General features: G+C 38.4%; 1 long non-coding RNA gene across 1 annotated transcript in view; it reads left to right on the top strand.

Moving 5' to 3' along the window:
* Positions 1-10438, top strand: part of LOC144007676 (uncharacterized) — a 50856-nt gene extending 40418 nt beyond the window's left edge. Inside the window, exon 3 of the long non-coding RNA XR_013280306.1 lies at positions 9380-10438. This is a non-coding gene — a long non-coding RNA (uncharacterized LOC144007676). The remainder of the gene's footprint in view (positions 1-9379) is intronic.
* The last annotated feature ends 3693 nt before the right edge of the window (positions 10439-14131 follow it).

The following is a 14131-nucleotide window of genomic DNA, read 5'->3' as shown; positions in this document are numbered from 1 at the left end:
GATTTGGTCTCTGCATGCCCCCACATTGGATTTAAACTGAAACAACTACAATGAATTGAAGTGCAGACTTTAAGCTTTAATTTAAGTGGTTGAACAGAAATATATGAATAAGCATGTAGGAGTTGTATTTTTATGCAAATGCTCCTTATTCCAGGGGTTCAAAAGTATTTGGACAAATAAACATATACATATATATATATATATATATATATATATATATAAAATTCTGTGAGCAGTCCACGGTGTACCCCGCCTACTGCCCGAAGCCAGCTGGGATAGGCTCCAGCACCCCCGCAACCCTTGTGAGGAACAAGAGGTTAAGAAAATGGATGGATATATATATATATATATATATATATATATATATACACACACACACACATACATATATATTATATATATTGGTTGGCAACCAGTCCAGGGTGTCCCCCGCCTACTGCCCAGAGCCAGCTGAGATAGGCGCCAGCAGCCCCCGCGACCCTTGTGAGGAATAAGCGGTCAAGAAAATGGATGGATATATATATATATATATATATATATATATATATATATATATATATTAGGGGTGTGAATTGCCTAGTACCTGACGATTCGATTCGTATCACGATTCACAGGTCACGATTCGATTCGATACCGATTAATCCCGATACAAATTTATAAGTCGATTGTTGCGATTTTTTTTCATTCAAATTTAGAAAATACTAATCAGTAAGCTTGTAGAGTGTAAGATTTATATGAAAATGTATTATTTATTTATCTGAAATTTCAGTCTTATAGAGGTTGTAATTTGTTTCATGTTTGAACATCATTGAAATAAAATATTAAGGCTTAATGTTCCGTTCATATAACATTCTTCCATGCTTAAGGTGTGAATCCTTAAAAAAAAAAAAAAAAAAAAAATCGATTTTGCCGATTATTGAATCGATTCGAGAATCGCGCGATGTAGTATCGCGATATATCACCGAATCGATTTTTTTAACACCCCTAATATATATATATATATATATATATATATATATATATTATATATATATATATATATATATATATATATATATATATATATATAAAACAACAACAACAACAAACTACCGGTGCAGCTTAGGTTTAGAATAATAACAAATTGTCTAAAATTAGAGCAAAAATGTCCTTAATTTTTGCCAATTAATATCTATCAACTAAAACTATGTTCATGAACAAACAAACATGAATGTTTTAGGTGTTCTATGTTTGTTTGCTGTCTGACATCATGACCTGTTTTCTGTGATAATTTGCTCTGTGAAAACCTCCTCCATCCTCTTTGTAAGTTTCCGTCAAAGGTGTGAGTAATAGATGTGAAAAATAATAAGGCAATCATTCTGACTCGAGTAGAAAGAAAAAACATGGCTTACACGTTTGTTGTAGTTTTGAGAGTCTAAGCCTTAAAATGGTGTGGGGCTTTGTTTATTTGTATGTGGATTGAGAGAGGGTTGCTGCCGGATGAACTGTGGCGTAAGCACCATGGCAAGCTTGTGGCGACATGTTGAGATGAAATGTCACTCCTTTTCATGAAGGTGTCACTCACAGTATTCTCTCTGCTGTCTCTTCATATTAGGTCTTATTCTGATTGATCTCGCGTGTCTTGAGAGTAAAAAAAAAAAAATTAAAGAAGCACATATAACGTGAAGAAGATGATTGCATTAATCAATCTAAATAAGGATTCATAACCAGAGAAATATGTCTCAATACCAAAAACATGACTAATGCCACCATTTTACAGTAGTCAGTTGTACCAATGTTAAATCACAATCTGTTCATTGGTAGATCTCTCAATTGTCATGGTCTGTTGTCTGTTGATTTTGTTTTGGTTAGATTTTAGTTAGTGTGTTTTCCTTGTTGTCATTGTCTGTCTCATTAAGTTTTCTTGAGTCCACCTGTGCTTGCCAGCCCAGTCCCTTGTGTCATCCAATCAGTTTCCTCAGGCACATGCGTCGTGACTCGCGTCCAGGTGTCTCTTGTCTCATTAAAGATGTCATATCTGGGGTCACGCCAGGGTTAAGTTTGAGTTCATGACCTGTTAAGTTGAGGTCAAGTGTCTGTTTTGAATTAATTGTAACCACCATATAACCATCATCTAGTTTCAACTAGATGCCAATCTTTAATCCTTTAGGTCAGAGGTGTCCAAACTACGGCCCGGGGGCCATTTGCGGCCCGCCGTCCATTTTTCAGTGGCCCGCGACATATGCTCAAAATGGAATTTGACTCAGTTCAAATAAAATAAACAAAACAAAAATGTTTGGAGATGGTCAAAGTAAGAAGGGAGGGTATCATAAAACAGGTGCCATTAAAGGTTATTTTAGTTAACTAAAACTAATGAAAAAACTAAAATTCAAAAAACAATATTAACGAAATAAAATAAAAACAAAAATGCTTTTTAAAAAAACGAAAACTAACTTAAACTACATTTTATGTTTACAAAACTACTAAAACTAACTAATTATAGCAAATATCGTCGTTTTAGTCTTTAGTAATTAATTTAATGCATGAGCCTTGGGGATGATTTTAAATGTGACTTTTAGTAGATTTATTCTGATCTAAACCGGAATAATGACGTTTGAAAGTATGTCACACAGAAGCGACGTCATCTAGTAGCAGCCAATAGAAACGCACCTTCAGATGACGTTGCGCCATGATGTTTTTTAAATATTGCGCACAATAGCCTACGCATTTAGATTTAAAAAAACAAAAACAAAAAAAACCTAATATTAATACTGAAGCTAACAAACTAAACTACAACTAAGCATTTTTTTTTAAATAACTAAACTAATAAAATCTAACAGAACCACCCTGAAAACTAATAAAAACGAACTAAAATGAGAAATTCCAAAACTATAATAACCCTACTACCATATTATAAATAAATTGGTTTATATACTGTAGCATTTTTCTAAATATGCCAAAGCACAAATAAATTATTTGTACAATTTATAAGACTAAACACAATTTCTCTTCATAACATTATGTGGCCCTTGCGTAATTCTGATTTTCTGTATGTGGCCCTCAAATGAAAAAGTTTGGACACCCCTGCTTTAGGTGATATCTGGACCTGTGTGATGTCGTTCTTTACTCCTTTACTTGCCTCAACCAATCAGATCGATTCACTGTCTGCAAGTGCAGTCTGAGAATTGTGTGTATTTTGCCGGATTATTGCTTTCTGTTCTCATCTAGTCAGGTTTGTTCCATGCCTCTTGATGTGAATAAATAGTTAAAATCTTATTTGTGTCTGCGCTTTGGGATCCAACCTTCAGCACATGACAAAAGAAGCTATAGCCGTTTCTCAATTTGCATTCCTGTCTGTTTTTACATCCTTTTGATCTTGTGAAACGTCACCCGCCACCGCCCAAATATTGTTCCAACTGAAAGTACGCATAAAACAGGAATGCACAGAATACCCAGATGTTGTTTTCTTATGTTGTGTACTCTGCATTCTTCACATTGAGAAATGGCCGTAGTTTGACTTTGTTTCTATTTTATTCATGAAAACGGTTCAATTTGAGATTCATTTAAACTTACGGGTGGCAGCAGAGTGCCTTTGGCGGTGATTCAGGAACAGAGTTACAACAAGCTGCCTCCTCCTTCACCAGTGACATCATGGCGTTGCTTTGCATCCTGTCTGAAAACTATTTTAAGTAATTTATTGCAACAACAACAGTCAACAACAGACTTTAGTCCATAGGAATATATAAAATTTAAACAATTCCTCTAAATTTTCTCTGTCCTAAATTCTTTAATTTTATTTTATATGATCCCTTGGGCTCTCTTTTCGTAGACTACTTGGTGTAAAAACGGGCGCATCGTCATTTTCGTGCTGGGACAACTCTTGTGTTTGGGACCGTGATGCGCCTTGCTGGGCGTTCTGGCAGCCGCACCTCCAGCACATCAGGCAATTTCTGTGATTATAAATTTTGTCACATTTTATTATATTTGTTTTAGAAAAGAAATATAATAAAAATCTACTGTGATAAAAATCTAACACCACAAATCGTGGTGAAGTTAATGAAATATTTTGTGCTACATGCAGGTGCTGTATCACTTAAGTTTGGTTTCTTAGCCTGCTTGCTTTGTGATTTTCACAGGGAAGTTGATGAGAGAGTGTGGCGAACAATGGTGCCTACAAGCCAAACGGAACTTAAAAGTTTGAGAGACTGATCATATTCGTCATTTAACTCCTGGGCGTTATCTTATTTTGAAATGACTTGGTCAGAACCATCAAAAAGCCCAAAACGGGTCACAATAATGCCTAACGGTTAAGTAGGTTCTGCTTTGACAAGTTTGAACCTTTACCTGTTTACAACAAAAACTATTTTTTCCTGTGAAGATCCCGGAAAGTGTTGTTAATATTTGGTTAGATGTGGCTTTCTAGAAAACAATAAACGTTTATGTTTAGGCGCCCCTGCAACTGTCACACTTTTTTTTCTGTTACAAATTGACCCCGGCCCTCCATCAGAGAAGGCGACACGTTATGTGGCCCTCACAGTAAAAAGTTTTGGGACCCCTACTGTTAGGGTTGCCAACCGTCCCTTGAAATACGGAATCGTCCCGTAATTAGAACTATAAGTACGCGTTCCGTATTGAGTTGTCAAGGGACGTCCCGTTTTACCGTTTTACCGTCTTTGTCCCGTAATACTGCGAGTCAGAAGTAGTCCGTAAAATTCAATGGAATTGATGAACTAAAGTGCCCTCTATGTGACAACTTCCGGTATGTTTCTTTTTAAATGTTTTAAGTGTCCCAAAGACGTATTTAAACGTTTTTTTGTTTTTTTTATGCTAGAGCATACAGAAGGCTTTGATGCAGCCTCTCAACTGCAATGGTAGTTATTACACAAACGGCCAGCAGGTGGCAGCAGAGCAAAGGAGATCAACCAGGGCCATGTAGAAAAAAAAAAATTAATTACTTACAATTTTAAATAGATTTGTGAAAACTGATGAAGCTTAGCTCTCTTCTAATGCTAATTGCTGCAAAAGGGAAACATACTTTTTTTCCCTGATGAAAGAAGAGGCTTTAATCTTTCTTATGATAGGTTCCATGCTTTTATAGCAATAGAACACAATATTCTGTGGGCATTGCAAAATCAGTCAAAATCCAGTAAAACAGCCGGGAGCGAACGGGATTGCGAAATGTGAAAATGGCTGGGAGTGAATGAGTTAAGTGGCAAGAGAAATTTGGATTTTTTTTTTTAGCTTGTACTGGGGAGTTATTAAACATCTCCTCTTTCTGGACAAATGCAATTTTAAAGCCAGTATCCTACAAAGACTAAAATCTCATCTACTTTCTGTCACTAAATTACAACATGCGGTCTGGGCGTGGTGGCTTGGTCCACTGGAACACTCAGGGAGGCATAGCACATTTAACAAACTTAACACTTCACAATACAGGCACCAGCACAGTAAACGTATCTTTTGTGCACTAGTTCTGTTGGTCGCCTACACTGAATGATCTGTGAACTTGTATTGTGTGGCTGTGACTAAGGTTAAAAGGTTCAAGTGCGCATAAGAGTCAAAGAAAACAACCCAAACATTAACCGTAAGGAGTGCTGAAATTGGGATTAGATTCTGGAGAGGGGCCAGTTTGTTGTTCGAGAGCATGCTCAAGGTGGCCTTGAGCAAGGCACTGAATTTAAACAATGTCCTGTCCACTCTATTTCATTTAGATCTCCAATTCTAATTTCCATCAGAGTGTGTCTAAGCCTGTCAGTCAGTTTGATTGAAAGACAAAATTATAACATCTGCTATTCCATTTTAAAAACAAAAGTGCTTACTGGTTGTCGTGACATTCTCTGGGCTCAATGAATGAATCAAATAAATTGTGATTGAACTCAATTGTTACCCCTTCCTATTTAGCTCTGATAAAGTATTTGCATAGTCTTACCATTAATATTTGATTTCCTGACACCATTTCATTCTGATTATGCGAGCCCAACGTCCCTGTTTCATATTGGATGGCAAAAGGGACATCAGTTGACAGCTGCTCAAACTGCCTTGTGTACAGTGCATGCCTTAATTAGCCTCCAGAGATGGCTCAGATACCAAAAGGAATACCTTTGCGGGAGTCGGCACCTGCTTCAACTCTGCATATAAAGTCAAATGATATTATGCTACAAAGGTTTTGTGGGCACTAAGCCCAAAACATTAGCAAGTATACATTGTAAATGGTAACACAATCGAAAATACGGCACTGGCCTTACTAATGTGTTGTTTGGGGGGTTGTGCCAGGGGGTGTTGGGGGCGACCATGGTGGAGGAAATCATCATCAGCTGCAGACTGGAAGTGACTTTCAAAGTTACAGCTAGCTTAAAGTTGCATTGTGGAGTTGAAAATGTTAATGTGAAAGTGAATATATGAATATCTCGTTTTGTTTTGTTTTTTTTGACACGAGGAACCCTTTGCCAGAGCTGGTCACGCGCACGCACGCACACGCATAGCCTTAATTTGTAAGGCTAGGAATAAATTGTAGGCTACTTCATTTATATAGCGCTTTTCCACCGAATTGTGATCTTGAATTGAATTTATTGTGTAGGCTTTGCTGCTTGTGGATGTAAAGTGCCCACTTTTGTGCCCCACTCAACTTTTCATGCCAGAGACGCCACTGTATCTAATCATTAAGAGCCCTACTCTAACAGGAGTTAGTATATGCTACTGCTGTGGCGTTTTGTCTGGTTCTGGAATATTGCACGGGAGATTACGCAAGACTGCTTTTGTTATGACGCGAAGGCGGAGCCCAGAAACGCGGACAGCAGAGCAGTTTACAAAATGTATTTATACACAAGACACACAACAATCCAAACAAAATCACTTGCAAGGCAAGGAGGGGAAAAACGGTAACAAAAAGCGCACGCAACAACGCGGAATTATCTAACTAAAATGCTTGCACCAACAGGCAAGGAAATCAACTTAAAGTGCTTACACAAAAAGGCAAGAGTCAAAACACAAAAATCACTATACTATAAAACTTACAAGGTCAAAGCAAAATCATACGAGGCAAGAATTAAGGTCAAGAAATAGGCTAGACTAGGCTAGGCTAGGCTAGGCTAGGCTAGGCTAGGCTAGGGCATTGGTGGCTGGCAAGTGAATAGTCCGACAAAAGACAGCCGCCGAAGCTGCCTCTTAAATACACATGACAATTGCTGATGAGGAGCAGCTGTGCAGTCTCAATGGTGCCACCGCAGGTCAGGCTAAAACTGGAATTACAACAACAAGAGAAAACAGCCTGCAGGCATGGAACATGACAGCTTTTTTTTTTTCAAGCTAAGATCTTCATTAAAGACAATATAAAGTAATTGGGCCAGTTTTGTTGAATGAATCTTCTACTACTACTACTACTAATAATAATAATAATAATAATAAAGTTTATTTGGGGCGGCACGGTAGTCTAGTGGTTAGCACATCCGCTTCCCAGTTCTGAGGACTCGGGTTCGAGTCCAGGCTCCGGCCTTCCTGGGTGGAGTTTGCATGTTCTCCCCGTGCCCGCGTGGGTCTTCTCCGGGTACTCCGGTCTCCTCCCACATTCCAAAGGCATGCATGGCAGGTTAATTGGGTGCTCTGAATTGTCCCTAGGTGTGCTTGTGAGTGTGGATGGTTGTTCGTCTCTGTGTGCCCTGTGATTGGCTGGCAACCAGTCCAGGGTTTCCCCCGCCTACTGCCCAGAGCCAGCTGAGATAGGCGCCAGCACCCCCCGCGACCCTTGTGAGGAATAAGCGGTCAAGAAAATGGATGGATGGATGGATGTTTATTTTAAAAAGCACATTATACATTTTAGGTGAATCTCAAAATGTTACAGATGTGAGTTAATAAATGCAGTACAGTATTAGGGATGTAACGATATCCAAACATCACGATACGATATTATCACAATATGAACGTCACGATATGATAATTACCACAATATTGTGGATGGGGTTGGCAATATTGAACAAAGATCACAATATTGAGAAAAAAAAAAAAAAAAGCTCATACTTAAAAAAAAAAAAAAGCACAATATTGTACTTTTGTACATAACAGCAATGCATATAAACCACCTACAATCTCTAATAACATTGAGGCACTTACTTAATGCAAGCCCACATTGATCGTTTCACAAGCAAATTATGTTCCCCTTCATCTGACAATTAGCATAGATTTTAAATATAGAAGGCCAAAACATCCCTAATGAAAATTAAATTGCACTAATGAAGGAGCCATTAGAGGGTGCTAGAACTGCACAAATGGAAATCAACCTGACTTTTTATTTTTATTTTATTTTTTACAGATGTGTTCCTTTTAAATATTGTGAACATGACGACGACGATATTGTGGCAGTTTTAATATCAAGATATCACGATATTGCCCTAATCGTTACATCCCTATACAGTATAGTAAATTACAAAATCGTTTACAAATGTGACATAATTTATAACTACAATATAAGTTTATACATATATTGCCTACTGCCTCGTAATCTGACACACATTGCATATAATTAATACATACATTTAGAATACAATAGATTGATACAATAAATATATTTCCAAGTGATGTATTTAGACTTTCTTTCTCTTATAACCAATTTCATTGGTTGTTTGGCTATCCAATAAAATTGATATGCTTGTAATCTCCTGGAATGGTTGGACAATGTCTGACCAATCTATTGTTTAATCAAGACAACATGAGCTTTGACTCCTAGATTGGTCTTTTCTTTTCTTTTTCTTTTTCTTTTTTAAGCAATTCATTTTTAGAGTGTTGGGTTGGGAAGCATTTGTCTGACGAAAATGCCAGCGCGCATGCTAAGTGAACCAGGAACAAAATTGTGTGGAAAGCGCAAGAGCTTTGGTCCAGATCACAGCACTAAAAGCGAAAGTGAATAAATAAAGCTTTGGTGCATGTTATAAAAATAGGTATGTATGAAATGGACTGCTATACATTTACATACAAATCTGGTGGGGAAAAAAAATGGGGGGAAAAATAGGAGACCAAAATACAATGGACTTTTCCAGTATTTTGACTATTTTTCCTTTTTTGCAAATGATTGGAATTTGAAGGTAATAGTACTGGGTGAGTAATTCACTGAGGTAGGCAGGGGCAGTTTAATGAATTCAGTCACGGGTAAGAAGAAAGAGTTTATAGGGTATTTACTGGATTGGCAACCAGTGTAGGGATTTGAGAATAAGCTATGGTCATATTTGTGCATATTTGTGCCTCCTTATAAGGACCCTGCCAGCACAGTATTATATATGCTGTAGCTCTTGTCGACTCTTTCCAGGGATCCCGCTAAGAAGGGCATCTAGCCCAACCTGGAGGAGACAAAAGGTACACTCAAAAAACTAATACTGCATATTACTGATAACCCAGACCTCCTTCTCCCCAGACACTTCAACCAGCTCCACCGGCCAGCCGAGAGACATAGTCTCTCCAGCGTGTCCTGGGTCGTCCCCGGGGCCTCCCGCTGGTGGAACATGCCACCCTTTTCCGATAGAGGACCATGGTCTCGGATTTGCAGGTGCTGATCTTCATCCCAACCGCTTCACACTCGGCTGCGAACCGCTCCAGTGAGAGTTGGAGATCGTGGTTTTATGAAGCCAACAGCACCACATCATCTGCAAAAAGCAGAGATGCAATGCTGAGGCCACCAAACCGGACCCCCTCAACGCCTCGGCTGCGCCTAGAAATTCTGTCAATAAAAGTTCCGAACAGAATCGTTGACAAAGGGCAACCTTGGCGGAGTCCAACCCTCACTGGAATCGAATCCGACTTACTGCCGGCAATGCGGACCAGACTCTGGCAACGGTCGTACAGGGACTGCCCATAACAAACACCATGTTCAAACATAAGGGTGTCCATATGTGCACTTGACACCAGGACACCCTAGGCCACAGTTCGATGATCAACTTTGTAGTCATGTCGTCGGATTTGCGGCCGCATGTTTTGGACACTCGGGTGAAGAGAAGGGCGGAGCTGTGAACTGATCACCACCTGGTGGTGTGTTGCCTCTGTTGGTGGAGGAAGATGTACTGGTAATTCATCAGTGTAATTCTATGATGGTGGGTATCTGATATAACTGCTTATGCTGCAATCACCGATGTCAGAGATCTGATACCCATCAGATTTTTTTTTCCACATTTGTAGGTCTAATTCCAATCTGATTGCTTATTTTTACTTTATTTTACTTATTTTTATTTATGCTGTCATGACTTGAACTGTGCCATTTGAGAGCAAACAATTTGAAATGTATCACTTGAATCGGTGTCATCCAGCCTAAGAAGGCTCTCACTATTGGTGCTAATGAGTCAATATATCCATGAGGCTTCGCCCAGCATATAATGCGATTATGTTAAGCATTTTAACAAGGACAAAAATCTTGCTTGAGGCTGACCTATTCAATGTAAATATATTCGTCACGTGAGCTCTTGAACTTATTCAAAGATGATAGCGAGGGTTTTGTTTGCTCAGTCATAATTACAGTGTCACCTCTAAATATTCTATTTATATTCTTTGAATAAGTTCATTATTACATTTGTAACTTTCTTTGGAGTACAACGGTCCTTCATCATAATGAGAGATGCATGTCTTTGAATATTCTCAATTCATACTGGTCATTAAATTGTAAGGGCATTGAATCTATCGCAGCTCGATTGTTCTCGTCACAGAAGATGTTTCATCGCTGACGGTTGTGATCGATTCAGTGCCCTGAGAATGAAATTACCTCGATAAATGCAATATTCACAGGCATTTTGGGTTTACTCCACTTAAAATGGTGCGGGAATATGAAAGGATGGCTTGGAAAGTTGCAGACTTCTCAGGTTTAACCTGAGATGCAGACAAAACAAACATATCCACAAGCCTACACTACACCACGAAAGGCTACTCGACGGACAAAATACTGGGAAAGGTACAAAATGAATGAGAGCGTATGACAAGCCAATTTTAACACTGACAGCCTCACGGTAACCTTGCTCTCGCAAGATGAATTCTTGCGGTATTTGTGAGTTCACAAACTCCGGAGAATACATCTTGTACCGCTCCCGCTGATAACCGCCAGTTCCAGTGGTTTGGACCAATCACAGAGCGACATTGTGTTTGGGGGCGGGATATGCAACTGTGACGAAACCAGGAAGCCAACGCCAACACTGGAGCTAACAAACAAACCTAACTTGGACGAATGGATGCTGTAATTAATTCTGTTCTCACATCTTTACTCACCGTTTCTTGCTGGTAAGATGTTCGTGCTTTTCCCCCCAGGAAATGCAAATCAGTTACTTTTTCCCTCTTTCGTGAGTGATGTGTTTTTTTCCTATTTCATGACAAAAATATATCAAAACACAATCAAAGTTCAGTTAATTGTCATTACTACATGAAGAAAAGGTTCCACATGAATTCACTGAACAAATTGAACTAATAAATGAGCTAATGGGGTGTAATGCAGTAGTGTGACATCATTGACCAGCGGAGCTCCTTGCCCGGCGGAATGATTTGATTTTCTAGCTAAATAGCCAATCAGTGATCTCCGTTTGACACACAGCACTTCAATTGAAACCCTGACTAAAATCCACAATGACTCTTACTTCTTCACAATTATAAACCCTGCATTTTACTTATTATATGTTCCTGCTTGTATTTTTAACATCTTTGGAATTTTATTTCATGAAACCATGACAGTAATTGGTGTCACGAAAAAATGACTTTGGAAGCATGTTATGCAGTGCGCTGTGTCAACAGATATTTGTCAGCAATGCCTAACGCATGAAGTTGGATGCGAGCCTGACAACAACAACAACAACAACAACAACAAAAAAGGCATTCCTAGCGGAAGGTCAGTCTTCTGTCAATGTTGGTGGTGCTGTGGGAATGACAAATGATGGATTCATGATTACAATGCAGTTCAACTTGTGTTATTGACGATGACGGAAGGGTGTCGTTTTCATTGTCGCTCCCACCTCTGCAATTTTGTCACTTAAGCAAAGGTAACAGGAGGTCAAAGCAAAGCTCTGTGCTTTTTATGTAGCACCAGATAGCTAGCTTCAACTTCAACAAATTTCAGCTGGTTAGCTAGTGCTGTTAAATATGTTGCAGAGTCAGCAATCATCACCACTGTCAATGCACGATTTGCAGTCCCTGCCCTGCGCCAACTGCAATACACTAGGACAGTGCTTCTCAATTATTTTCTGTCATGCCCCCCTCCCAGTAAGAAGAAAACATCTCGCCCCCCCCCACCCCCCACCCCTATAAATAGTATTTGTCTATAAAATTGTTATAAGCACACCTCTGCATAACACTGTATCCGTATTAACGAATAAAAAAAGAAATATGGACCAACTTACAACAAAGAATAGCTTTATTAACTGTAACAGAAAAGATTTAAAGTGCAACTAAAATTCAAAAATTAAATCCTTAAACTATAAACAATTTTTGACTGACCATGTCAAACCATATGATACGGAAAAATAAAATTACATAAAATCAATAAATAATAATGCATTCAAACTGATCACCAACATTAACTCAGGAGCACAATAAAAAACACAAAAACTTTAACCTGCAAAACAAAAATACAAAATAATTTGTGCTGATTTTATTTTTTTTTGCTGTGTGCAAAGCGCACATGCTCAGTGCAAACAAAACCTCTACACCACCGAGCGAATGCTCCCTGCGCACACTCTGCCAATAATGAGAGCGCCACTGCCTCCTAATGTAGTGGAGGTGCAATTGCACTTTATTCTAGGACGGTAAAAAAATAAAAAATAAATAAATACATAAATAAATGAAAAGCATGTTCCCCGAGGTCAAACGAGCCCCCCTTGCACACCTGGGGAACACAGCGGGCAGAGGGCACTAATTGGAAACACACGTGGAAGGGAAGACACAAGCAGGTGGACAAGGTTGACAATAACGAGACTAAGGGAGACAAGCCAGACAAAAGATAAATACCCAAAAACTAAACAAAACCCTAACCCCACCGAACTGAAAACATAACACAATCTGCGTTATGCATTTGTAAAAAAAAGAAAAAGCAAAAAAAGCTGAGAGATATCTGGCCACATGAAAAGCGATAGATAGATATAGAGATAGAGAGAGAGATAGAGCAGTGCTGTAGTGCATATTTTTTCACCAGGTGGGCGATGAAAATGATCATACTTTATTTTCAAATATTTTGTTTATTTCATACCGTCATGTATTTATTGCCAAAAAACATACGCTACACATATTTTATATTGCAAAGTACATTGATAACAAAAACCTCTTTCCTTTGAGCAGGTTCAAAAGCAATACATTTCAAAGAGATACTAATTTGACAGCTCCCTGATGACTTCTCAACTACTGCATTGGCAAAGAGAAGAGACCCCATTGGGTCACAGCTGCAATCCACTTCATTAGAGAAATGACCTGCAGATTGGTGATCAGCAGTATCTGATTGTGTTTGAAAACAGGCTTTCCCCCGTTGTGACGTAAAACCTCTTTATGAGTTCGAGCAGCACTGGAATGAGTTGTCAATAAACTTACCCACACTTACTACACACAACACACATTGTCAATGCAGGTATGGGATTCCAATTCAGTCAACATAAAACTTCAGATCTGATCAAATTACACCTAAGCTCCCGACTGCTGATTTGGTGATCCGAAAGTTTATAGCCACTAACACGCAAACCCCATAAAACATTCAAGCATTGATCGTAGCTCTGAAAGGCAAGATAATGATAGTTTTATTTATTTGTGTTTATCGTTGCCTAATCTATATATTTTCTGGCCTCTAAAGGCTTGTACATGCTGGCTTGAAATAGAGCACTATTTATTTTTATTTATTTATTTTCTTTTAATTCTGGAAGTATTTTCAAGTCCTAATAAAATTCATCAACATGAAGCTTCATAAATTAACGAGTTTTATATTAAAATAATTCTGCTGCCTCAACAACTAAGCAAATGCCTCCATGGAAAGAAAATAAGTTTTTCATTCAAACTAATGAAATGACATCAGGATCAAATGAATTTTCTGACCCAAGGACATTTTGAGCGAACAGATAATTGAAGCAACAGACTTTAAACTAATCAATTACCACATAAACCATGCTGCATGGTTGTTTTGCCACAATTTGCTCTATGTATTCAATTATTAGTATTTTAT

This window comes from Festucalex cinctus, chromosome 19, assembly GCF_051991245.1.
Source record: "Festucalex cinctus isolate MCC-2025b chromosome 19, RoL_Fcin_1.0, whole genome shotgun sequence".
NCBI classification, from domain to species: domain Eukaryota; kingdom Metazoa; phylum Chordata; class Actinopteri; order Syngnathiformes; family Syngnathidae; genus Festucalex; species Festucalex cinctus.
Note: the sequence above shows the minus strand (reverse complement) of the source record. Positions and strands in the feature narration are given on the sequence as shown.